The sequence below is a fragment of the Octopus bimaculoides genome, chromosome 2 (assembly GCF_046866305.1).
Source record: "Octopus bimaculoides isolate indiv1 chromosome 2, ASM4686630v1, whole genome shotgun sequence".
Lineage (NCBI taxonomy): Eukaryota > Metazoa > Mollusca > Cephalopoda > Octopoda > Octopodidae > Octopus > Octopus bimaculoides.
Window position 1 is genome coordinate 104,414,795 of NC_142929.1, and position 27,117 is coordinate 104,441,911.

Genomic DNA, 27,117 nt, shown 5'->3' on the forward strand with positions numbered 1-27,117 from the left:
AAAATAAAGGCATTTTATTGTGAAAATTGCCCAGCAACGATGGGCTACTCAGCTAGTATATATATGTGTGTGTGTGTGTGTGTTCAAGCATTGGGCTTCACAGAGGCAATGTGGCTGATGCCGGTGTCACATTATTGGCACCTGTATTGGTGGCACGGAAAGGCACCTGTTACACTCTCAGAGTGGTTGGCATTAAAAAGGGCATCCAGCTGTAGAAACCATGCCAAATCAGACTGGAGTCTGGTGCAGCCTCTCTGCTTACCAGCCCTGGTCAAACCTTCCAATCCATACCAGTATGGACAGTGGACATTAAATGATGATGATGATGAGATATATATATATACCTACACATGTACACACACACACAACTCCTCATAGGCATCCATTTGCCATCATCCATATATTTTATTCAATGTGCAAAACGTTCTGTGATTAAGTTATTAGCATTTTACAGATTACATTTCTATGTGTTTTTATAAATGTCTCTACTGTGTATGTGTGTTTATGTAGCCATGTCTGTAGCATGTGTGTATTTCTATAGATTTCATTCCGATGTTTCTTAGTGTTTCTGTAACCATTTCGCATGTTTGTGTGAGTGTGCATTTCTGTCAGTGTGTTTCCAATGTGAGTGTATTCTGAAGCTGTTTCCAGTGTATGTACATGTGTTTCATTAGCTGTCTCATTATTATGTATCTGTTTTCTTTGGTTGTGTGTCTAGTGTGTCTGAGTGTGTATTATTATGTATGTATTGCTAGTGATATCGGCTTGAGTGTGTGATATGCATACACACATACATATGCACAATCATAGGCACACTCACACACATGCATATGCTTTCTTGTATTCTTGTCGACAGTTTATTGTAGCATCTGTGGTAAATATGAAGACATTTATCAATTTTCAATTATCAAATTCAATATTTTGTTTAAATTCTAATTAATCTGCAGGTTATTTGACTGTTTATTATCAACAGCCATAGTTTTTTGTTTATTTTTTCCCAGTCAAAATGGCTATACACTCCTTATTTAAAAGTTCAATATCTGAGTACATTTCAGCAAAAGTAATGTACAAATTAATTGTGAAAACAATATATATATATGTAACTAGTGATTTCATTGGCTGTTCATGCGACACAATAGCAACATTTGTTCAATAATACCAGTGTAGTGTTAGTGCAGAAAGCAAACCCATGTAAGATGCTGTCTAGTTTGGGGTTGCACCATTTGAGATCCAATCTTAGTAGAACTAAATTGGAAATTTATCTTCTGTTTTTCTAAGTTCAATTTTAATCTCTTAATCTTTATTATACACTGTCCTACTACTGACTGTGCTTGTTGTTGTTTAACCCCATGTTGACCTTGATCAGGCAGACATAATTAAAGCATGTCAGCCATGACAATGAGACTAGATGTGCAATGCCATACACATATATACTACATGTAGGGGCCACAAGTACTACAAGCTTTTCAACCTACGTAAAGTCAAGGTGAGCTACTCCTGCTAGCTGCCCCCTAGGAGGATCCTGCCTCTCAAGACCTGTAGTCTACAGAGTCACACTTACATCATCCAGTGACATCGCAGCATGACAGCCAATGATTTCAAGGGAAGGTACACACAGCACATGCATGCACTTAGATGCAGGGATAGAGAGAATTCCACTTCTTTGTCTCATTTCTACTGGAGGCTCCATGACCTCAAAAGGAAGCACCCATTATCAAATGAACCATCATCAACAGGGTGCCACTATATTCACCCATTGCCCACAGCTGTCAGCTCTGTCTCTATGAAAGATTGCACATCCCCCATCAACCTACAATATCTATCAATAGGAAATATGAACTATCCTATTGCTGCCACCAGAGATACACCCTACTGGTGAACTCTAAACCACTGGCTGCCAACAACCCAGATATGCCACCTTAACATTGGCTGCTCCAATGTTAATGATTATTGAAATTATATATTATCAATATTGAAGAAAATGGAGAAAAGAATGAATATACCATGGTCTATTCATGAATATATAGAACCCATCACTTAGATACACTTACTATATATAGCTTTTAACTTCTTAAACTCACTAATACTCTGAATGCATCAAAAGGAAAATGATAACCTAAGTTCCATAAACTCATAATTAAACCTGAAGAAATCCTACCTTTCTTAGCATTTAACTAAATGCTTAGAACTTCTGATCAATTAGGTGATAGGACTGAAACATATATGTAGGTTCTTTTTTTTTTTTTTGAGCTTTGCAGCTTGTAATCAATATATTTGTATTATTATGTTTTTTAAAAGAAATTTTCATAATTTTATAACATACAAATAAATTATTCATACATCCATTTTTTTCTCCATTTTCTTTTTCCTTCAATATTTATTATATATACATGGTTGGCACTCCACAGACACGTGCAAGTGGCTGAGCACTCCACAGACACGTGTACCCTTAACGTAGTTCTCGGGGAGATTCAGCATGACAAGGCTGGCCCTTTGAAATACAGGTACAACAGAAACAGGAAGAAAGAGTGAGAGAAAGTTGTGGTGAAAGAGTACAGCAGGGTTTGCCACCATCCCCTGCCGGAACCTTGTGGAGCTTTAGGTGTTTTCGCTCAATAAACACTCACAACACCCGGTCTGGGAATCAAAACCGCGATCCTACGACTGCGAGTCCGCTGCCCTAACCACTGGGCCATTGCGCTTCCTATATATATATATATATATATATATATATATATATATTATTTTGTTTAAAAGAGTTCCAACACTGTCTGTTTTTTATGTTTTATTTATATTCCTGCAAAACCAATGTGGGATATAGAATATGGAATATATAATATAAAATAAAAATGGATGGTACTATGAAATAAAGTATTGAATGTCTTATTGAATATATGGAATATGTCTTATTGAATAGATGAAATATTGAGTGTTCAATATAAAGGATTAAATATATAAATATATAAAGGCGAATATTTTCTATACCTTGTGGTATTTCATATTTTCTATACTTTGTAGTATTTCATCATGGCCGGTATGACAGACTTTAACAGACTGTAATAGGCTGGCTGGTTTTCTGTCTTTTATACCAATTCCTTTGGACACCAGCAGTAGGTGTTTGGCTATTTTTAGAATTGATGTCAAATCTATTTTTAGAAATGATGATATTTGAGAGTGTTTTGTGTTTGGGTTGTAGGGATATATATACACACACACATACTTACATATACATATACACATATATACATATGTATATGCACACACACACATACACACATTCTTGAATGTAATGTGTGCTTGTGTGTAGGTATATAAAACAGCTGTTTGAAGCTATGTTATATGCTATGAACACAGTTATAATATTACTGACCAACAATAGCAACAAAATATTTTCAACACATAAAAGTGTCTTCTTAGTGTTGTATTGTTAGTAATAAATAGATATTATTTGAAAAGCAAGTCACACACCTTCTAACTCTATGACAAAGCATTTTCATTTTTGCTTCTGACAATGCTCATTAACTTAGTCCATCCAGAGCAGAACAGTTCACATTTCCTCCATGCCTGAATTTCACCAAAATTTCTCACCTGCAAGTAATGACCAGTTTTAATTCAATCTCCAAAATGTAGGTTTATGTCTTCAAATATGCGAGCATGTGTGTATTATAATGTAAGAATTGCATACACACACACACACACATTACATACACGTGTGTGCGTGTGTGTGTGTGTGTGTGTGTGTGTGTGCATGAATGTGAGTACAATTTTTCCTTTTAATTTCTTTTTAATTTTGTTTGTCAATTTTGGTTTTTGCTTTTGTTTAATTTTTTTTATTCATCTTTTCATTTCTTTATTAATATATTTGCAAAATTGGAATATAATATAATTTAATTTTTATCACCTTTTCTAAAGCTGTTTGGTCTTTATTTTTGTTGCTAATTTAATGCTTTATAATAACACTATTCATTACAAAACAAAAATATCATAGTGAAGTAGATCTTCTGTGAGCATAACATGTTGTGACAGAGGAATGCTAGACCCCTCCCCTTCCACTTATAAAAATCCATTCTGTACACTGAGAATGGTGGCATGTAAAAATATGCCATTCATTTAAATTGTCTATTCAATATCATTGCTAAATCTATCAAAGTTTTCTATACAATTCAATAACTTTCTCCATACCATTCCTGATAAACTACTTTGTACCTATTCGGATATTTTCACCAAACAATAACTCCTTGCTTCAATGAGCAAAAGTGCTCAATTTCCAATGTTAGCATTCACTGTCTTGAGTGGCTGCCAATGAAATTGTTATTTCACATTGCCTAGTTTATACCTGTATTTAATGGTAAAAGTGTGTATGTTTGAACAGTATACATCTGTGAACAACAAATCTCAGGTGCAGGCATGACAGTATGGTTAAAATGTTCACTTCCCAACTAACATTGTTTCACATTCAGTTCTACTATGTGGCTCCTTGAGTAAGTGTTGTCTACTATAGCCCCTATCCAACTTAAACTTTGTGAGTGGATTTGGTAGAGGAAACGTGGAAGAAGCCTATTTATGTGTGTGTGTAGTGGAGTATCTCCTTGTCTTGACATTCTATGATAGTTGTAAAGGGGCATAACTGTCATACAAGTGGTGTCATCTGTTTCCAGTCTTCCATGGAAATATTTCTGACTATGAGGAAATATTACTTTACTTGGAAACAGGCAAAAATTGGCAACACAAAGGACATCCAGATAGCATATTCTGACAAACCCATGCAAAAAGGTATTAAAATGATGTTTGTAAGAAGCTTGCTTCCCAACTATATGTTTCTGGGTTCAGTCCCACTGCGTGGCACCTTGGGTAAGTGTCTTCTACAGCCTCGGGCCAGCCAAAGCCTTGTGAGTGGATTTGGTAGATGGAAACTGAAAGAAGCCCATTGTTTTTATATATGTATTTGTTTGTCTGTGTTTGTCGTTTCACCATCACTTGACAACCAATGTTGATGTGTTTACATCCCCGTAATGTAGCAGTTCGACAAAACCAATAGAATAAGTGCTAGCCTTACAAAGAATAAGTCCTGGGGTCGACTTGTTCGACTAAAAGTGATGCTCCAGTATGGCTGCAGTCAAATGATTGAAACAAGTAAAAGAATAAAAGAATAGAGAATAAATGAATGGGAGATTGTGAGTAAATGATGCCACTTATATGATGGTAACACTCTTATACAAACATGACATGATGTCAAGATAGACACTCACATACAACAGACTTCTTTCAGTTTCCATCTACCAAATCCATTTACAGCACTTTGGTTGGCATAGGACTATAGTGGTGCGATGTTGTGAGACTGAACCCAAAGCTGTGTGGATGGGAAGTAAACTTCTCAACCACACAACTATGTCTGCACTGAGAGATACTGAAGAAAAATTGACCTGCCAATATATTGACTAACAACAAATCGAACTGGCAATGAATTTACAGATGATGAATTGACTTGTCAGTGAATTGATCAATGATGAATTGTCTTAGTACTGTATGTATATATATATATATATATATATATATATATATATATATATATATATATTTAGTTTGCATGTCTGTCCATAGCAATTCAGTAAATCAATAAAATAAATATTAAACTGAAGTGCTGGAGTTGATAAATCAGTTAAAATCCTTGAAAGCAGTGCCCCAACAATATTGCAATTTGATAATAAAAATCTGTAAAGAATATATAAAAATTGCCTTCCCTTCACTCATTTCCAAGTAGCTCTACACAAATGGTAGAGAACCATGTTTCTCATATTTTGGACATATACAAGCATTCTGCTACACTTTCCGAGTACATAATTATTTGTAACTCACTTTGAGAATGTTTGACAACCTGCATGAATTGAGACAAAGCTTGTGCAATGAGTGTATAAATTGAATTAATTGCTGTATTTACTTACTTTCAGTAACTGTCCTGTTCTTTATAAATAGTTTTTACTACTTTGCAAATATTGCATTTGTATCCTTAGATAATTTGGCATATTTCAACTATTTAGCATCTCATTCAAAGAAAACTCTATTAATGCTTCTTAAGTTTCAATAGTTTTAGAATTAATGTCATCATCATCATTATTTTTTGGATCCCTTTTACTATGCCTTCCTGAGTTGAACATGTCTTACTGCATGTTTTGATCACTCATCATCTACTTTCTAAAAATAGCTTTCATAGTTTCTGCCCATTTCTTACTTGGTGTTCCATGTTCCACAGATTACTTCAGCAATTTTTTCTCCAGCTGTCAACCTCCACACACATCATATGTCAGTAACAGTTCAGTTTCCTCTCTTGTTTCCTCCCTTGCATGTTACATCTATCTTCTCTTATATCCAGTTTTTCTCTCAACTCATTTGTACCCCATAATTCATGCAAACTTCCATTAACTTCATTTCTTTCCCATCTTTACATCTAACTCTGCTTTCAGTACCTATGTTTCTCCACCAGTCAACATCACACTTCATAGACAAACATCATGCGAGAGTTTACTTCACAAGTGCTCTTACTGCTACCTACATCTGTGTACATACCTCATATGTTGTTTTTTTTTTTTTTCCTGCCTGTTTGTGATCCACTACATTTCTTGTATACCTACAATTTATATAGGGTTTACTGTGTGAAATTCTTATCTACTACTGTTCTGCTTGTCAAGTATGACCACTTCCCTAATTGCAGAAGAGATATTGTCTTTCTTGTTCACTAAAACGTTTGTCTTTGTTAATTTTATTTTGAGGTTTCTTGGTTCTAATCTTCTACATTCTTCTCAAAATCTTTGCCATATTTCACAAAGAAGACTAATTTAATAGCAAACAAGACATTCTTGTTGTGGTCGAGAGAACTATGATAAACAACAGAGCGAGCTGAGAATTGATCCCTGATGGATACTTACTCATTAAATTCCTTGCTGAATGCAGCTACTTCAAGATTTTAATTCAGAATTACTGTTCTTTTAGTTGGGATGTGAATTGCTGCTCTCCTTGTCAGTTGTTATGCTACTATGGGTGCTCACAGTGGATACAAGAAGTGAGGTAAGAGGCTTGCAGTCAACTGACATGTTTGTAATACCAGTAATAACAAGCTTAATGCTTATCTTTCTGGTTCCAAAGGGAGACAATGGAAAATTCTGGAGCAGTAACATCACCATCTTGACAAACATATAACTAGACTGTTTACTATAGCACTAATTTCTCTATGCAGGAGCTTATAAGAAGAGAGAGAAAGAGGAAGTGAACAGAAGCTAGTAGAGGGTAGAGAGAGAGTGTGTGTGTGTGGTTATGATCACGTGTTTGCCAACCAAGCAGGAAGGAATGAAAGGAATCTATTTACCATCAGTGTCAGAGATGACTTAATATTTTCCACTCAAAGTTATGGAGGTACAGTAAGTACCAGCAATATTCTGAATTTAATTGTTTTCTGTATCCTCACCATCACCATCACTCTTTTTTTTTTTGTATTTCATTCTGAATTTGTCTATGCTTTTTATCAGTTGAACTGTTTTTGTTAAAGAAATTGTTTTTATTACTGTGTTCTTCCTTTGTTTTTGTTAATCTACTCCAAGTAGATTTTGCTGTTAGTCAGGCAAACTGAGGCAAGCAGAGCTATGTGTCTTGTGCAGGGATGCAGACAATACTGTATATATAATGGATATTGATCATGAAGTCAGTTGTCTAGTATCTTAACTTTGATGTCATTGTCCCACATCCCATTACAAAAAAAAAAAAAAAAAAAAAAGAAAATGATAGAAAGCCTTTATTTGAGTTCAAATTCCTCTCCAGTTCACCTTACCATAAGAATGAGTAAACAAATAGAGATTGAACCTGCAACAAAACCTTCATGTGATCACTTATCAGAAATAGTAACTAAATCTTTCTTGTTTCATACTCTATATTCTTCAGAAATGAAGGACACATTGAACAATGACCTGGATACATTATGCCTAAAAAAGAAATAGTAACTACAGCAGGCATGCCTTTCATCACAGGTCTGCTTAATTATAGCTGACCTGCGGTTAAGCAAAATCCACAAGAAAACATACAAGTATTTATATTGCTGTAAGCCATTTAAACCACATCTCAATATCTAAACTTTATATCAAATCAAATAAATGTTATGTAGTTATTTATTTTTCTATTTCATGTTTCTTTTAATGATTTGATTTGGAGTAATGAGTTGTGACCATAACCGGGCCCTCTGAAACTGGTGAAATCAATGTGGTTGATGTTTTGTTTTTTAAACTACCACAAGTCAATGACTGCAGTAAAAACATAGACACATTGGGAAGGGGGTTTCAGAAGAGGGATTTACTGGGATGGAAAGTTTGGATACAGCCATTTGTGCAGGGCCTGGGTGGATTACAAAAGGAGGGGAGACAAGTGAGATAGGTAGACCTGGTTGGAAGTGGCATGAAAGCTCTGTTGTTGCAGGTAGAAAAGGAAGGAGCAACTTGCCTATTATATTGGTTTAATTATCATCATCATCGTTTAACGTCCGCTTTCCATGCTAGCATGGGTTGGATGATTTGACTGAGGACTGGTGAACCAGATGGCTACACTAGGCCCCAATCTGATTTGGCAGAGTTTCTACAGCTGGATGCCCTTCCTAACGCCAACCACTCCGAGAGTGTAGTGGGTGCTTTTACGTGCCACCAGCACGAAGGCCAGTCAGGAGGTACTGGCAATGGCCACGCTCGAAATGGTGTATTTTACATGCCACCTGCACAGGAGCCAGTCTAGCGGCACTGGCAACGATCTCGCTCGAATGTCTTTTCACGTTTAAGTTGGAATATATTGGTGAGCAATTCCATACCAATCTGTTAAGTGATTTATATTTGATGGAGATCATCACTATTCCATTGTGAATTTCAAAACATCTGTCTCATTTAGAGTAATCTTCTGTAAGTAAGAGTGTTGGGCTCACAATCATGAGGTAATGAGTTCAATTCCCAGGCCAGACTGTGTGTTGTGTCCTTGAGCAAGACACTTTATTTCATGTTGTTCCAGTTCACTTAGCTGTAGAAATGAGTTACAGTGTCACAGGTGCCAAGCTGTATCGGCCTTTGCCTTTCCCTTGGATAACATCGGTGGCATGGAGAGGGGAAGCTGGTATGCATGGGCGACTGCTGGTCTTCCATAAATAACCTTGCCCAGACTTGTGCCTCAGAGGGTAACTTTCAAGGTGAAATCCATGGTCATTCATGACTGAAGGGGGTCTTTACCCTTTTACACTCTGTAAGTAAGAGATAGGGCAAATACGAGAGGGTGCTGAAAAGTTCCTGGCTTTAACGATATTGTGAAAGGCCTGACTGAAGGCCCAACCTTCCAAGTTCTTTTACAGAGCTTAGAAAACTGAAGGACAGCTGCAATAAGTGTGTGAATCTGAGAGGGGAATATGTTTAATAAAATCATAATTAACTGGTCCTCGTGTATTTTCTTTTACCCAAAGCCAGGAACTTTTCAGCACCCCCTAGTACAGCATTAAAATAATATCAGAAGACAGACCTGAAGCAGATCTAGAGAAGAAAGGACATGTCATTGATGAGGTCATAAATGGCAATGAAAGGACTTTGACAAACTTAGCTGATTGATTGACTGAATGATTAGCTAATTGGTTACATGTTAACCAGTTTACTGACAATAATAATAAAAGTGAAATAGAACCAATGCATGTATTTATTATTGGTGTGATGACCCTCCCAAAATTAATGCCAGTAGTTAGAGCATCAGGCATGGCTCAATAGTTAGAGTGTCAGGCTCACAATCATGAGGTTGTGAGTTTGATTCCCGGACTGGGCTGTGTGTTGTGTTCTTGAGCAAGACACTTTATTTCACGTTGCTCCAGTTCATTTAGCTGCAGAAATGAGTTGTGATGTCACAGGTGCCAAGCTGTATCAGCCTTTGCTTTTCCCTTGGATAACATCGGTGGTGTGGAGAGGGGAGGCTGGTATGCATGGGCAACTGCTGGTCTTCAATAAACAACCTTGCCTGGACTTGTACCTCGGAGGGTAACTTTCTAGATGCAATCCCATGGTCGTTCATGACCGAAGGTGGTCTTTACCCTTTATACTGAAACTAACGTCTTCCATATAAACATTTGTTACATTTTGTAGGCTATCAAAGCTGATAACATATTTTAGCAGAAACCAAGATCATGAAATACTTAATGCCAGTTGTTATTTGATTGGAGGACTTGTTGAGTGATTTATTATTTTCAACTTAAACTGTTTGTTTCATTCATGAATTACTTAGCCACACCCCAAGATGTCTTCTGACTCACCTACCCGCCAAATCCACTAACCTATTTAGCTAGTCACATGCATGCTGTGTTCTGGAGATCCTTGTTTTGAATTTGAAGATTTAGGTGTGTGTGTGTGAGTGCTATATGTATAATGTATGTATGTATGTCATTGTTGCCTTATCACTTTCACTTCTACCACTCCTAACACATATTTCTACAGGAAATCAGAACAGCCAATTAAACACAGTAGAATACAGTTGTATTATCACAGCTCTCTTCCAACTGAATTACAATGACCACCACTACTACTGTTACTAATAGATTGTTTATTATGTTATTGCATCATTATTATTATTGTAACTACTACAGCTTGAAGGAGGAATGTTGGCAGAAATAGTAAACCAGTTCAAATGCCATACATTAGTTTCATACAGTCATCTGCTCTCACCACCACCACCACTCACTCACTCACACATACTCATAGATTATGTTTATAAGTTCAAATCCTGCATAGGTTGACTTTATTATATCTTTTGGACCTTGTTAAAAATAAGTACCAGTAATATACTGAAATCAATTAAACTAGCTATACCACCATCATGCCCTGAAAAAAAAATGGGCTTGTGTACCTTATCAATGATATTTAAAAAATAAAGGCATAGGTGTGTGGTAAGAAGTTTGCTTCCCAACCACATGGTTCTGGGTTCAGCCCCACTGCTTGGCACCTTGGGCAAGTGTTTTCTACTATAGCCTTCAACTGACCAACTATAGCCTTCAACTGCTTTGTGAGCATATTTGGTAGATGGAAACTGAGAGAAACCCATTGTGTGTGTACATGTGTCTATGTGTCCACCAACACTGCCTGACAACTTGTGTTGGTGTGTTTACGTCCCTGTAACTTAGCTGTTCAGCAAAAGAAACCAATAGAAATAAGTGCCAGCTTTAAAAAAATAAGTACTGAGGTTGAATCATTCAACTAAAATTCATCAAGGCAGTGCCCCAGCATGGTCGCATTCTAGTGACTGAAACAAGTGCAAGATAAAAGATAAACTAAGGAACTACTACAACTACTACTGCTGTTACTATTACTACTACTACACTTGCTAGTGGCAAGTTGTAATATTAACAGCAGCAGCAATAACAGCAACAATAACTGTAGTAGTGTTATGGTAGTTATCCAAAAAATGTAATATAAATAGGAGGATAGTGCTAGTAGTATATTATTTATGGTAGTTTATAAATAAATGATTTGTGCTGTGATGCACTCATTATTTAGACATCCATTCATGTAACTCATTTTATTTTTTTTAATAAACATACATTTTCATACTCTACATGTTTGATGTGTGTAATATTTTATGTTGAATATTTTCAGTGACCTGCCAGCACATATGTGTGTGCATTTATATTTTGTTGATAAATGTATACTATAGTTTCTTTCAGTTACCCAAGTAGATTCAGATATTTTCTAGGGATGGGATGTAAATGCAGTAAATACACAATTTGTGATTTGATACAGAATGTGGTGGTTTGTAAATAGAGAATTTGTCTCCTGTCACAGTCATAGTGACTACATTTCTTTCCATCCCCAATACTTACACACACACACACACACACACACACATGCACACACACAGCTCAGACATACACAGCTATGTGCAAGGCAACATTTAAAATGTTTCTTTCTTCTTTTATATCATGCATCTTGTGACCTATTGCATCTTTATAGTTATACAATGAACTAATCACTGGTTCAATGCATTTTCAACACTGAAAGTGACAAGAAAATGTGTGTGTTTCTCCAATAGAATAATTATTGTCAGATATTTCTTTTGCACACCCCAGTTTATCAATTTTCTTGCTATGTGCATCAGATAAGATATATATATATATATATGTATGTATACACACACACAGAGTTTCCATCTACAAAATTTCACTTACAAAGCATTGGTTAACCTGAGGTTATGTTAAACACATTCAAGGTGCCACTCAGTGAAATTAAACCCAGAACCATTTGCTTGTGAAGTAATCCTTTGCAGACCAATAATGTTGTTTCTAAAGTGATTGGTGATAGGATGAGCATCCAGCTCAAGAAGCAAAGCCAAAAATGAAACATATAAACAAGATGTGGTCCTCTGACTAGCCTAGGAGAGCAGTTATTCCAAATAACAACTGACTCACACCCTTATGACCTGTTCAACACCTACCAGCGTGGAAAGCAGACTTAAAATGATGGTGATGAAGATGACGATGAAGAGCCCATACTCATGAACCTTGGTGAACCTTTGATGCTAGAAGGATGCATGTGATTGGTGATCAGCTTGAACATCTGTAAGTCAATGTCTGCAGAAAAAATATGGTTGGCAAGGGAAATCCTGAGGGCTGATGTTCTGATTATCAAGCATTTGACATAATAGTCACTAGGGAGCTTGAGAGAGAAGAGAGAGACCAGCTAACAAGAGAAGAAGTAGGTGTGTCTGGCTGATTTGAGAGGAGGTGGTAAACAGTTAACTGGCTATGAGGAGCAGAGGCCATTGTAGTTGTTATCAAAAGAATAGTCACAAGACATTGCTTCTGTCATCGTATATAGGTCAGTTCACTTTGAAATTTCTCTTATGTACATGTGTGTGTGTGTATATTAAACTTTAGCAATCACTTGCAAGCAAATATGACTTGGTAGCTTGTATTACACTTTTGCTAATTGTTTTAATTGTTTATGTAGTTGCAAGAAGATATAGACATTCTCTCACACACATGCGCATGTGTGTGTGATGTCAAGTTTCTTAAGTTTTCAAGTAAATTTCAAGGAGTGAGAAAAGTTGTCTTTAATTGAGAGCATAGACACACTCTCCTGCACTTTTTCAAAGACAGTCTTCATCTGAACATTGGAGAAATTATTCTCCAAACCCTAATTTGATACAGTTTAAAGAAACTTTACACTATTAATAAAGTTTCAGGCCAATTCTTCAGGTCTTGATCTTGGTTTACCTCAGTGTGTGTGTGTGTGTGTGTGTGTGTGTGTGTGTGTGAAAGAGAGAAAGAGAGAGTGAGTGAATGCATGTGTGTTTGTTTGCAAGTGTGAGCCCAAGCATGTACTCAGCTATATATTTATTGTGATTGAAAGTTTCATAACCCAGTTCATTACATCTTTTATGGTACTTTGAAAGGTTTTATGATTTGATCTTCATACAGTGCAGTGTATCTTGAACGAGTCAGCCTGACTGAACCCATTTGTCTCCAATCTATATTAACATGAGTTCAACTCAGTAATATGTACATCAAAACACTGTCTTTTAGCTTTACTGCACCCAATTATTGTGCCACCCAATAGTAACAGTTTACAGAGGAGTGAACTGGTCATTGAGAGTTAAATACATTTACTACTGTCACAGAGGTGCAATGGCCCAGTGGTTAGGGCAGCGGACTCGCGGTCATAGGATCGCAGTTTCGATTCCCAGACTGGGCGTTGTGAGTGTTTATTGAGCGAAAACACCTAAAGCTCCACGAGGCTCCGGCAGGGGATGGTGGTGAACCCTGCTGTACTCTTTCACCACAACTTTCTCTCACTCTTACTTCCTGTTTCTGTTGTGCCTGTAATTCAAAGGGCCAGCCTTGTCACACTGTGTCACGCTGAATATCCCCGAGAACTACGTTAACCCTTTAACATTCAGATTTCTTTGTCAAATTTAATACCTTTTTCACTGTAATTAGCAGGTATATCTCTCCTGTGTTGTGTACAGTATTGTTTTGTTGTTAGTGACTAGATTAATGCTACTAGCTTATTATTGTCTGTATTTTTTTATTATAGTTTCATTTATATAATGATGTTTTTTGTGTGTTGTGTTACAGTGTGGAGGAGTTCTTGTTAGAATGTGTGTGTTGTGTAAGTTATATTGTTAGTGTTGAGAGTGACCTTCAAAAAATATGTACTGTGCCAAGTTATGCTATTTTCTGGATTGTGTGCAGTGTTGTGAGACATGGTATTGTGCTTAACTGTTTGTTCATATTCTTTTTCGTCATACTTAATTCCCCAATCATTTTTTTTTTTTGTATGCTTCTTCAAAGTATTCTCTGTGCAATTTGTCCTGAGTTATTTGTCAGTTTGGACAATTATGTCTCAGAATTCTACTTCTAGCTTTGCCATATGCTTAATCTTGAGTGGTAGATTTAATCTGTCACCTAATTTAAAGTGACTACCTGGTCCTTTGAGTGCCATTTGTGAAGTCCACAACATGTAAGCATTTAGGCTAAGTCATTGGTGTGAGAATCCATTGTTCTTACCTTTCTTCTTACCAGTTTCAGAAGTGTTATAAAGGATCATAAAAACTACTCTTTCTCCTGATTAAGCAATTATGTGTGTGTTTAGTTATACCTGTCTGAAAAAAAAATAGTACTGTATGCCATTTTAGCGATTAATAATATTTCATTTTTGATGAGTCAATATCTTGCTAATGAGTTTCACAGCAAGAGACTAACTTGACCAAAATAAAATATTATATATATATATATATATATATATATATATATATATAGGCTTAGGCATGGCTGTGATCTCAGGTTCAGTCCCACTTGAACAAGTGTCTTCTACTATAACCCTGGGCCATCCAAAGCCTGTGAATGGATTTGGTTGGCAGGAACTGGAAGATGGCTGTCATATGCTTGTGATGTGTGTGTTTTTGTGCATCCTTGTCTTGGCATCGTGTGATGGTTGTAAAATGAGTATTATTGTCATACAAGTGGTGTTGTTCATTCCATGAAGAACATGTCTGGCTATAGGAAATGTTATCCTGCTTGGAGTGGGGTGGGCAACAGGAAGGGCATACTTCTGAAGGAAATGAAGACAATATATGTTTGTACCACTTATATCTTTATATATCTCAACCCACTTGGTCATGCCTGTGAATATATTCCAACTTTGCAAAGACTAGAAATGTGGAAATAAAACAATCTTTTCTTTCTTAATGTTATCTGTACTGTCTACTGCTAATATTATGATCCATCTTTTTCTTATACTACAGTATACCCATGGAAAATCCATGAATATTTCAGTTTTGTAGTGAATTATTTGCAGGAAACTGTAATGAAAGGAATTACCTAGATATTATATATATATATCCTGAAACGATGGCAAGATCACTTCGAAGCCGTGTTGAACTCCACCTCAGTCACTAATGATGACATCATAATGTCTACTCCACAGTATGTTGAAATACCGGAATTGTCTCTGGAGCCAACCTTCCTGAAAGTAGTAAACTCTGTTGAACAGATCTCTTCTGGTAAAGCACCTGGCAGGGATACTGTCCCTTCTGAAATCTACAAGCATGGCAGACAGAAGCTTTTTAAGAAATTGCATGACCTCTTCATAAATATTTGGATGGTAGGCTGTGTACCACAGGACTTCAAGGATGCCTCAATTCAACATCTTCGTAAGAACAAAGGAAACTGAAGTGTCTGTGATAACCATTGTAGGATATCGCTTCTGTCTTTTGCTGATAAGATTCTTGCTCAACTCCTTCTTGACAGGATCATCAAACATGTTGTAAATGATATCTATCCAGAATCACAGTGCAGATTTTGCTCTGGTCGTGGCACTATTGAAATGATCTTTTCCCTTCAACAGGTCATGGAGAAGGTACATGAGGAAAATCAACAGTTGTTCATGGCATTCATTGACCTTACTAAGGCCTTCAACACTGTTAACTGGCAAGCACTATGGAAAGTTCTGGAAAAGCTTGGCGTACCTGACAAAATGTTGAATGCTATCATCTCCTTTCATGAGAAAATGAAGGCTGCTGTCGTGTCCGAAGGGGAATCTTCAGCTTCCTTCAACATTACAAATGGCACAAAGCAAGGTTGTGTTATGGCCTCTGATTTGTTTGGACTCTTTTCAGTGATGCTGAGTTATGCTTTTGGCAACATACAAATTGGTGTCATATTCCAGTATGGAACAAGTGGTGGACTATTCAATCATCAACGTTTCAAAGCCAGAACATTGATATGCACCAGTATCATTCATGATCTACTTTTTGCAGATGATGCTGCACTAGTAGCGACCTCCTTAGAGGAAGTTCAGGAACTTCTAGACCAATTTTCTGTTGCATGTAAAGCTTTTGGTTTTAACCAGCAGCATAAATAAGATGGAAGTAATCCACCAACCTTGCCCTTCTCCTAAACAAATTTGAGGTGTCAAGCAGAGGCCACCGGTTCACAATTTTCCTGACACTCCTATACAGGTTGATGGGAGTAACCTAAATTATGTTGAAGTCATTTACATATCTTGGAAGTAAAGTGAATTCAAGTGCCTCGCTTGATGATGAAATCTTCAACCATCTTGCAAAAGCCACCAATGCATTTGGCAAATTCCATCATCACCTGTGGAATGAAAGGGGCATCAAACTTGACACCAAAGTACAAGTCTATAAAGATCCATTCTTACTACTCTCTTGTATGCCTCAGAATCGTGGATACCCTATAGACAACACATTAACCAACTAGACATCTTCCACAAAGGCTGCCTGAGGAGAATCTGTGGTTATTCACTTAAAGACAGAGTTTCTAATGCCAGCCTGTTTAGCAAGTGTAAGATTGACAAAAGAATACCCAAAGTCCTCATGTACAGCCAGCTTGATAGTGGGCACAGAAATGTTGGTCGACCATGGCTCAGATATAAGTACAAGCTGAAGAGTAACCTCTTAGTAATGAAGATAGCTCACAACACTGTTGAGCAAACAGCCTTGGAGTGAACAAAATGGAAATTATTGTGTCAAAATTGTATTAGAAACTTTGTTGCAACCAGTATTAACAGGCTTCGGGGTGCAAGGCAAAGGAGAAAAAGCAGCTGCAGATATACCACCTATAATCCTCGTACTTGCAGGATCTGTAGGCTTTTTTGCAAATCGTTGGCAGGACTTAAATGTCACATTTGACATAAGCATTATTACTGACAAAGAAAGAGTAGGGTGTCAGATCTTCATACATTGAAACTGATGGAAGATTCCATCATATATATATATATATATATATATATATATACACACACACACACACACACCTCTTTATAAAGCAATGAAATATGCATGCCAATACATATAAAACTACAGGCATAACCAACATTACAGATGTATTACATTCATTAAAATCTTATAGTAACAGGGAATTCCATTATGTGAGGCCTATTTTTCCATTCATGCTTGTGTCACATGAATATTGTGACATAGACATCAGTAAGAAATAGGTTTTGCATTGTGAAATTCCACATTACTGCTAGATTTTTCAAGACTACAATGCTTCCACAACATGAGATATGTCTGCTTTTATATACTGTTTATGCATGGACAAATAAATTTATGTGCATTTGAACGCAGTATTCAGTTAAGTAAATGACCTGTTAATGTTTCCACGAAATACAGAGATAGTGAAAGTATCATACTCAACTATTGAAACATCAAGAGAGTGAAGGCACCATAGCAGATAAACAGAAAAATACTCTTTTACTTATACATATATATATATGGTCAGTTGAAACATGTACATTTCTACTTTATATTCAGCTAATTAAACAGTTTGTTACTTCCCAGGAAATACCATATTTTCTGGCATACAAGTCGATGTAGTATATATAATATAAACATGTAGAGTAAGCATTTTGGTTAACATGCAGTTTACCATTGTAACATAGTGTAAGTATATTGTTCTTAGGAAATAATTTCTTTTTTATAGAAATTGGAAGTGACAACAGAGACATCCCATAATTTCATTTAAACACTATGTGATTCAGTACCAATGTATCCAATATATAAATGTATATATATTTAATATAACATGAAAACCATACATGTATGTTTTATATAAGATGGAAACAATCACATTTACAGGAAAACATAACAGTCATTGATGCATGGAATGAGATTTGTAAATAGCTTTTCGTGATTTCTAAATTTATTTCACCACACCTGCTAATGAAGATATGATGTAAATAAATCATTACAATTCCCACACCGTTGCCTAATTTACTTCTTGGCAAGCATCCATTACCTTCCTATAGTCTGTGTATGGATGCTGTCATCATCTGGATCAACAAAACTGAGTGAACAGTTGACAACTTATGAGTATAAAAATTGCCAAGACCTGCATGGAAAGCCCACCCATCAGATACCTAACGTGTTTCATGAAATTTTAGTATATCACTCATCATTCCCAGTTTATGTTGCAATATACTATCATTTTTTAAGAAACAATTTGATTTCACTATTTTATGACAGTAAATTGCATGTGAGCCAGCATTTCAAACATCATCAACATCATCATCATCATTGTTTAACATCTGCTTTCCATGCTAGCATGGGTTGGATGATTTGACTGAGGACTGGTGAAACCAGATGGCTACACCAGGCTCCAATCTGATTTGGCAGAGTTTCTACAGCTGGATGCCCTTCCTAACGCCAACCACTCAGAGAGTGTAGAAGGCCACGCTCGAAATGGTGTATTTTATGTGCCACCTGCACAGGAGCCAGTCCAGCGGCACTGGCAACGAACTTGCTCATTATCTTTTTAAATCCTGCTACATTTCATATGCAATTTCTGGTTCTTCCAATATCATTGTGGTGTATAAGCTGATCTACATATTTTTGGTTATAAATCTTTGCCTAAAAAATTCGACTTGGTATGCTGGAAAATATGATAGAGGGATTTAACTCAACAACCAGTCATCTTGCTAGGCTACTTGGTTACTTACTATACAAAAGCTTTAGTAAATTTTAAAGTTCCTCTTTCATTTTATCTTTAGTTTCACTTTTGAAACTTGTTATCTTGTGTTAACCTGCATTTTCTACTGAACATACACAGCTTACATTTCGTATTTCATATAGCCATACATACATTCATATATGTGTATATATGCATAAATGTTTATTTCCTAATTGTATCCAAACATGCATACACTTACACATCTGTATGTATATAAAAGTTTTTGTTATATTCTTTTATATTGGGCTTTCTGATCACTTTGCAATAATTCTTCATGTTGTATATATAATATACATGAGTATACTATATGTATCTGTAAAAGCTTTCAGATAATGATATCTGTTTGCAATTTCTAGCTTTCTTGTTTTTACATTTTCAATATATTATGTTGAAACTTTTGTTTATGACAGTAGTTTATATTAATTTGACTAAACTGCTTTGTGATATTTACTTACACATCTCTGCACACTGAATTCAAATCCCATTGAGGTTTAGGTTGCTTTCATTACTCCAGTGATGTTAATATAATTAGTGATAATGAACTCAGGTTGCTTCAGTTGACTATAACCCTTCCCTACAAATGTATGGGCCATATGCCAAAGTTAGAAACTGTTTTTTGTTATTTTTGCTGTCATTATTTTTATTAAGCTGCTTGTTCTAAGGATGAACATTTTGAAATACAACCTCTGTCATTTTCAAATATTCACTCTCAACTAATCATGTCAACAAGCTATTACGTAATTTTCTCCACATCCCCCTCCTATTATCAGGGCCTAACAATCCATGTGTTATTGAAATGTTATTTAGTATTATAAGTCATCATAATCTGTTGACTTCAGCTTACATCTGTACCAAGCATGATGATGAACACAATCCATATCCTGTTCCATATCAGTGTCCTAAGTTCATCAGTAGTCACAACACAACTGTCCTTTAATAATGTCATTTGTGGTTCATTCTCTAATGGTTCCCATTAGTGATAGGATTTGATTACTACATGGTTCAAGTCTTAAAATAATGTTTTTTAATATCATTTCCATTCAGAGACTTGTGTGGCAAGAAGCTATTTAGTATCTGCCAGATTGTGCTGGCAAGCTAGAGCCATCTTCATATTATTTTGTTGGTCAACTGAATGAGCTTGCCGTAATTCACTTGTAATTAAATCTATACAGAAAATGTACAAAGAAAACGTCACATCTGATTTCTTCATTAAATAAACTGAATTGATACACTTACTTGAGACCCTTGTTTTCCCTACGTAGTGGCTAGTGCAAATGTTACACATAAAAAGCACCCTATACACTCTTTAAAGTGGTTGGTGTTAGGAAAGGCATCCAGCTGTAGAAACCATGCCAAAGCAGACATTGGAACATGACACAGTCTTTAAAACCATTGGATCCTCTCAAACCATCCAACCAATGCTGGTATGGAAGACAGGCATTAAAAAATGATGATGATGATGATGATGACGACAACTCATAAAAAAATAGCTCAATATATATGATTTATTTTAGAGCCATAATGATTTATAGAGAGAAGGAGAAGTGAAGTTGTAGTATTAGTGATAGAAATGAAATAAATGGTTGCAATTGGAAACCAAATTGAATCACAAATTTAATTTTCTACTCTATATTGCTCGTCATTTTAAATCATGCCATGATATTATAGCATGTAATTTTGTTATTTCACATCATTATGCATTCATACATATCAACTGAGACAGTGAAGGAGCATCTACAATGTTGCTCAATCTACTAGATGTAGCAGTAAAATCTTCCTCAAATCATACCTTATTGTCATATAAAAGGCAGGCTGGTCATGACTGGAATGCCTTTAATCACAAGTCTTCTCAATCAGTGCTGACTCGCAACAAACAACTTCAACCTATCATTCATAATTATATATATATATTTTTTTTTTTTTACTGATAGAAAAGTTATTCAGGAAGAATTATTCAAATTTTGTCTCACCATTAGATGGTTATTCCTTTTTAATTTTTAGTTTTATTTATTTATTTTATTTATTTGTTTATTGAAAAAGGAATTGCTTTAGGAATAACAATAATGTGAGAAATAATTTGAAAGTAATAGTATTTCTGGTAGCTAGAAAATGAAATTAGCATGAAATTTTTATTTTATAAGAAATATATTTGACAAATTTTTTTTTAGTAGTTTTATTGATTCACTTCTAAATTTCTTTGTCATTCTTTAGGAGTTATTAATTATTATTCCTTTTTTTATTTTATTTGATCAATTTGTGTAGTAATATCGCATCATATTACCTCCTTGTTATGAATGATGGTCTCTTTTCGCTGATGAAATTTGTTGTATATTCTGTATGTAAATGATACGAAGTATATTCTGTATATATATTCTGTGTATAAGTTGATTAAGCAGTGGCTTGGTAGAGTTGTTAAAGAGTTGGATAGAATACTTTGTGGTATTTGTTTCAGCTTGCTGTACTCTGAGTTCAAATCCCACCAAAGTGAAGTTTGCCTTTCATTATTTTGGAGTCAAATGTAGATTGGAGGGGTTGGTAAAACATTTGAATGAGATGCCTTGTGGTATTGTGATCAACCCTTTTGTTATATTTCTGTTGAGATACTCAGTATTTCTTTCAATTAATTTTAAATATAACAAAGAATTTAATAAAATAACTTAGTTATCATTAAGCTAATGTTAAGAACATAAATTGTGGAAGATTTTAATGCAGAACTTTTGAAAACAAGATGTTTGTACTACAGAGCCAGAAGCGGTTTCAGGGTATCAAAAGGGTTAAATACTGTGTCCTATAACCAGCATTGTCACAGTGGGAAATAAAGCCTTCAGGACCCAGTGGGATAATAGTGATAAGGATGTTTCAATTAGACCAGAATCTTGGTTTTAACAATTTGCATAAATGCAGATTCTACTCTAAAGTGAAATAAACACTAAGACAGGAATATTCTGTACGGAAATTGTATAAGATTATTATAAGAACTGTGTCCCTGTCTTTAGAAGAAGTACATTGTATTTTTGCATGTCATGGAAGGTGACTAAAAGGGTTAGCATCTTGTCATATAACACTGCTTCTGAAGTTCTCATTCATTTCATGTTAACTTGAAAAGGTAAGCCTAAACATAATGAAGAAACACCAATTTGAGAGAGAAAAAGAATGAAAGGACTCACTAGATACATGGTTCAAGTTTTGTCAGTAGGTCTATTCCTTTTCTCTTTTAAATTGATACTTATAATGTTGAATATCTCAAATGTTAACCATTTGTAATATTCCATATGGTTCATATATTTCAACAGAAAGGATACAATATCCATTATTTATAAATATTCACTTCAGACAAAAATGCAGTATCTCTCTGTCCGTCAATCAGCCAGTCTAAGTATACAACTATCTCTGGCAGACATATGAGTAAAGTAAAAGCTACTAATTTCACTGAAGTGTAATGATACACTTGCTTGATCCTTCTAGTGAACATTATTCAGAATCATTTTAGAATTTAATTTCTAATGGATGTCTAAACTTGATATGGGAGGTTTCTGTGATTGAGATGTTCCTGACTGCAAATACTAACACTGGTTATTTATTCCTGTATTACTACATTAACAATAACAACAACAACCATAAATATTATTAAGCATTAATGCCAAATGGTTGGAAAGATCAAGATCAAAATCAATTTTTATCTTTGTAACAACTTGTTTGATATTTGCTTAAGATTTTTTGTAAATCTATGAAGGAAAACTTAAATGCAACTCCATTTTGCACTTCACATTGAGAAAATCATTCATTTCAATACAACTAATTGCTCCAGATGTATTTCTTTTTAAACCATAAATTACTTCTGCCCTCCACTTCCAACTATCATCTGAATAACAATGAGGGTTTTACCATGAAGATGAAATCTAGCAAAATATACCAAAGGGTACGTAAAATAGATAGCAATGATATTATTATGTCTGTAAACTAATAGTAAGAAGTCTGCTAGTTGCTGTATTAATCGTTAACAAAATGTGTAATTATTCTATTCCATGAAAACTTGTATTCAGTTAAGAATATAAATTTCACTGCAAGAGAAGAGCATTATTTCATTGAGGTCATAACTATGTTTCTATCTGTAAAATTGTTATGATATTTAATGGTCTTAATTTCCCATTTCTATCAGTTTATGAAAAGTTTATTATAGTCCACCAGGCTTAGTTGAGTCATGGAGTTTAACTGAGAGTATAAGAGTAACGTAGCAGAGTATATATAAGTTTTAGATTAGCTGTCCCTTTGAAATCCTGAATACTTATGACCTAGTTCTTACAGCTGAATCTGTAGAAGGTTTCAAGATGAAACTCCAGATTTAGAAGCAAAACCTAGATTCATGCAGAGTAAAAACCAAAGTTTTAGTAAATTCAAGACAGCAACTTCTGCTATCAGGGAAATAGCTGTACTCAATATGCTAAAAAGAAGAGCTGGTAGAAATACTATATGTGTGCCATATTTACACTATGAACATGCAAGAGTTATAGTGAGATCACCAGTAGGATGGTAGAGAAGGTAGATTTCATATATGACAGATGCACAAGTGCAGTCAGCAGTAAAAGTACACATGAAATAGATTCTTTCAAATATCCACAAAGCTCTCTAGACGTAGTTTATAGCTTTTTTTTACCTAGGCAACCTAATTAGTGGAAATGAGTTCTAAAAGCATAGTAAACAATAAGAATGGGTGGGAAAAGCTATTACTTCAGCAGTGGTAACAAGATGAGTTTCCATCTGATTGAAAGACAGATTTCATGATGCTGTATAGTAGAGAGGCATGGGCTCTGAAGAGAAGGATTTGCAAAGGCTTAAACGAAATAAAGTGAGGATGCTGCAATGGGACACAAATGAGCAGAGGGAAAGCTGCATATAAGATAATCAGATATCTCTCTCTCTCTCTCTCTCTCTCTCTCTCTCTCCCTCCCTCTCTCTCTCTCTCTCTCCCTCCCTCTCTCTCTCCCCTCTCTCTCTCTCCCCTCTCTCTCTCTCCCTCCCTCCCTCTCTCCCCCCTCTCTCTCTCTCTCTCTCTCTCTCTCTCATAATGAACCTTTCTAGCACTCATTGTTGGCATACATCACTTTTCCTTCCTATCACCCTGCCTCCCACCAATCACTCCTCTTCTCTCATCACACTACTCATACTGTTTTTCTAGTTAAGCTCCTTACCAAGAACTAACATGTAACTGCCTATCAATGTCTCTCTTGCTTTACTTGCTCCTCTACTGCCCTCTCACTCCTTTCACTCTGGTACTCTCTCTTTCATCACTATCTCTCCTCTTTACCCTTGGTATCCACCTTCAACTAAACAGTGACAATATTGAGTAAAGCAAATTTTTTACTCTTGCTGGTACCACAATAAAATGCACTCAATACACTGTGAAATGGTTGGCTTTAAAAAGAATGTCTAGCTGTAGAAACCACACCAAAATAAATGTACAAGTAAGGAATTGGATCCAACCCATCTAGGAAGGTAGTTACTCTAAATGAGAGCTAAAATGGATTCTGGTGACCCTGGACTGGTTCCCACCATGAAAAGTAGATGTAAAATAGTGATAGTAGCAGCAGCAGCAGCGGCGGTGGTGGTGGCAGTGGCAGTGGTGGTGGTGAAGAAATAGTTTAGTGGCTAAATTGCTGGATTTACCCTTTCAACCACAACAATTCAAAACATTTTTTTTTTGTAAAAGTCATCACAATCTGCAAAAATTGAATAAGTGCCAATCCCCTGAGCAAAGCTATTGATTTATATCCCATTACCAGTATTGTAATGTGTCCCTGTAAATATATACCATGTAATCAGTTGGAGGAAGGTATTGTAATATTAATAAGTATTTGTTAGTTTGCATAATCTCTGCAGTCATTATCTCCTATTTGAATATACCTAATACCAATTATCTAAAATTCAAAAACAAAAAAAAGCACATTTTTCTCTATTTCATAGATGAAATACTTGAAGTTGTTTAATTCCTAGAATTTATAGGCATATTAACTGATTTTTATTTTATCCCATATTATAAATTTAGTGTTTTCTTTTAATGAACTTTATTCATTTTCCATGCTTGGATATGTGGAATGGTTATATGTTATGTAACTGGATGCCTTATCTGTTAAAAATCTCTAAATTGTTTAGTCACTCAGGAGCGTTTAATATGTCCACTCAACCAAAACTGGAATAATCAATGTTGTACGTACTTCATCTCACAGTATCTTCACCACACTCATTGTGTCTCTTTGAGCAAGGATTTAGAAAACATAAACAGGCGCAGGAGTGGCTGTGTGGTAAGTAGCTTGCTTACCAACCACATGGTCTCGGGTTCAGTCCCACTGCGTGGCACCTTGGGCAAGTGTCTTCTACTATAGCCTCGGGCCGACCAAAGCCTTGTGAGTGGATTTGGTAGACGGAAACTGAAAGAAGCCCGTTGTATATATGTATATATATATATATATATATATATATATATATATATATATATATTTATATGTACGTGTGTGTATATGTTTGTATGTCTGTGTTTGTCCCCCCAACATCGCTTGACAACCGACGGTGGTGTGTTTACGTCCCTGTAACTTAGCGGTTCGGCAAAAGAGACCAATAGAATAAGTGCTAGGCTTACAAATGACTGAAACAAGTAAAAGAATAAAAGAGATCCTCATCATCATCATCATTCCATGCTGGCATGGGTTGTTAGATGGTTTAACTGAAACTGGTAAGCTGAAGGACTGCACTAGATTCCAATCTTATTTGGCATGGTTTCTCCAGCTGGATACCCTTCCTAACACCAAACACTCCAAGAGTGTAATGGGTGCTTTTTATGTGACACCACCATTGGCCATGACTATGACTTCAATTAGCTTGATGGATCTTCTCAGGTACGGCATATAAGTGACTGAGACTTCACCAGAAGTCTCAGTCACTTATCATTGCCTCTGTGAAGCCCAACGTTCAAAGGGTGCTTCTTATGTGCTACCAGCACGGGTGCCAGTTATGTGACACTGGCATTGGCCACGGCCACAATTTCACTTGGTTTCATGGATCTTCTTAAGCACAGCATATCGCCAAAGGTCTTAGTCACTTAAAAAAATAACTATTTTCATAATATGTGTCCCCCAACCATCTATGTTTACTGATTCATTAGCTGTTCTTAAGCCAAGCTCTGTGAGGCCTTTGGAATTTTATCAATTCCAAATTATACATATATATATCTTCTCAAATTAAATTCTTAATTCATATTAGTAAATTATAGAAGTCGACAATTATCCAACATTGGAAAATATTTCAGAGAAAAGCCATTGGGGATACATCCATTGGTGCATCTATTTTTAAACTCAGTTATTCTCTTAGAGCTACCACAGTATTCTAAAGACAAATATGTTACTGCCATCTTTAAGAAGGGAATAATTGTGATGTTAGAAATAATGATTCTTGATATATATATATATATCTTTTACTCTTTTACTTGTTTCAGTAATTTGACTGTGGTCATGCTGGAGCACCACCTTTAGTCGAACAAATCGACCCCAGGACTTATTCTTTGGAAGCCTAGTACTTATTCTATCGGTCTCTTTTGCCGAGCCACTAAGTTACAGTGACATAAACACACCAGCATCGGTTGTCAAGCGATGTTGGGGGGACAAACACTGACACGCAAACATATACACACACACACACATATATATATACAACGGGCTTCTTTCAGTTTCCGTCTACCAAATCTACTCACAAGGCTTTGGTCGGCCCGAGGCTATAGTAGAAGACACTTGCCCAAGGTGCCACGCAGTGGGACTGAACCCGAAACCATGTGGTTGGTAAGCAAGCTACTTACCACACAGCCACTCCTACGCCTATGTATATATATATATATATATATATATATATATATATATATATATATATATATATGTATATATATATATATATATATATGTATATATATATATATATATATATATATATATATATATATATATATATATATATATATATATATATATATATATATATATATATATATATGTATATATATATATATATATATATATATATATGTATATATATATATATATATATATATATATATATAT

The 27,117-nt window shown here is 35.5% G+C and overlaps 2 protein-coding genes across 3 annotated transcripts in view; one reads left to right on the top strand and one right to left on the bottom strand.

Annotated features, from left to right (window-relative positions):
- Window positions 1–3,053, bottom strand: part of LOC106872342 (xaa-Pro aminopeptidase 1) — a 127,320-nt gene extending 124,267 nt beyond the window's left edge. The window contains exon 1 of the mRNA XM_089347354.1: window positions 2,986–3,053. The gene's annotated coding sequence lies outside the window, so the exon portion shown is untranslated. The remainder of the gene's footprint in view (window positions 1–2,985) is intronic.
- The window catches only part of LOC106875976 (uncharacterized), a 133,719-nt gene that overhangs the window by 45,070 nt on the left and 61,532 nt on the right, over window positions 1–27,117 (top strand). The window lies entirely within an intron of this gene.